The following is a 1,815-nucleotide window of genomic DNA, read 5'->3' as shown; positions in this document are numbered from 1 at the left end:
ATCTTTTCAATACGGGCATCGATGTTTGGTCCTTGTGATGAACAAGGCTGTCCAATATCCGTGTATGACCGTAGGATAGGACTGACAAATTCCCTGACCCCTCCTGTACTGCTAGACGTAAGATGGAGGGCTTGCACAAGCACATGCATCACGTTCTGGGGTCAATGAGGCCAGGGTGGCTAGACACGAGCTGGGCACATGTCCAGCGTTGTGTCTTAACGACATACGAGCCGTCATGCAGACCTCATATTTACTAGCTTTATCACGTCATTTCATTTATCATTCGGAACACATCGGTCTTTTCATGATGAACTTCAGGAAACGACATGTTTCGAGCGAGTAATTAACGGTTGTGTTATATTTTAAAGTTAATCTTATTTTCTATTCATTTCTTTAATCTTAAGTTTGATGACAAGGATCAGAGACTTTTTTTATCATACGTTTCTAACTAAGGCACATATAGAAATGTGAGTAATTATTTGGCAATTATTCGATACACAAGTTCGAACCTGAAGGGTAACAGTATACCTGTACATAGATACGTGTATACTAATACATATTCGAAACACTGTCATAAAAATATGTCGCCGGATCAATTGGTAGTTTTATGTTTCTAACATTAGGATAGAAAACCATATCGATTCCTGTCGAGTTTGGCCCCACTGCCCACTTATAAATATGTGCGTGACCATTGCATGTATCCGATGTGGTCTAGTGGTTAGGATTTCTGGTTTTCACCCAGACGGCCCGGGTTCAATTCCCGGCATCGGAGCACATTTTTTTTACAATAGGCATTTAATTTCTATGAACCTGAAGAGCATCTCGTCAACATTTAAGTGTTTTTTTTTTTAAAGTTTCGATCCATGGCATATAACTAAGACATTTCAGTAAAATAGTTCAGAAAACAAATTATGCATGAATAAACTTTTGTCCGTGGTAAAATAAAGATATTCAATTTAAGTTAAAAGACGTTTACAAGTGTTTCGTTTTGTCTAAAATGAATATTTATTTTTGTCTAAAATTAAAACCAATTTTTGTTCATTTTTTTCAGTGAATAATGTTTAAGTCATGATAATTTAGTAAATAATTATTTTCAAAATTCTACTCAATATTTTCGTCTGTCGATTGAGAGGCGTTCAGTCTGGTGGATCTGGATCCAGGAATTTTGTTGTAAGTGCATATTTGTAGAAATGGCAGCGTGTTTCGGCCGTTCCTGGTATTTTCGCAGACCTATAACCCAAAACTACATTCCTTCGAAGGAACAAACGACGGCTGATCGAGGCCGCTATAGGGAGAAGATACAAAATTAAATACTTTTCTAAAATCAAATGTTGACGTTTTACAAACAAGGTTTTGATGATGCAGTTTATCTCTGAAAAGCGACAACGTATGTCTGTAAGATAATGCTTAGTAAGCTATTGTAAAGAATTACCGTCGTAAGTTATAAATATTAATTACCCCTATTCTGCCCCCTTAAAAAAGTCGAAAATAACTGCTGTTCTACCTCAGCACACACGTTGGACTGGCGACGGTGCGCGTGCTGGGGACTAATCTGTCCCTTTTTCAGGGCCGGAGAAAGCTGGTTGGTCCTGTGCCAAATATCAAGGATCGGAGTAAAACCGCAGGCTCCAGCTAAACAAAGTTGTGTGGCTAAGCTGCCCTTCTGTTGTGTATTTGTGAGATTTATAATCTTATCTGTGTGAGATGACTCAGTCTCCGAATGCAGTCTCTCCATCATGCACAAACGAGGTCTAGACATCACTAGCCAGCCTCATCCATCTGGTGAAAGGTGTGTGTGTGTGTGTGTGGGGGGGG

General features: G+C 39.1%; 1 non-coding gene across 1 annotated transcript; it reads left to right on the top strand.

The window, feature by feature from the left end:
• The first annotated feature begins 700 nt into the window (after positions 1 to 700).
• On the top strand, positions 701 to 772 carry Trnae-uuc. Its single transcript has one exon. It is a non-coding gene; the product is annotated as a tRNA-Glu (tRNA).
• The last annotated feature ends 1,043 nt before the right edge of the window (positions 773 to 1,815 follow it).

This window comes from Mizuhopecten yessoensis, unplaced genomic scaffold (assembly GCF_002113885.1).
Source record: "Mizuhopecten yessoensis strain PY_sf001 unplaced genomic scaffold, ASM211388v2 scaffold2995, whole genome shotgun sequence".
NCBI lineage: Eukaryota > Metazoa > Mollusca > Bivalvia > Pectinida > Pectinidae > Mizuhopecten > Mizuhopecten yessoensis.
Note: the sequence above shows the minus strand (reverse complement) of the source record. Positions and strands in the feature narration are given on the sequence as shown.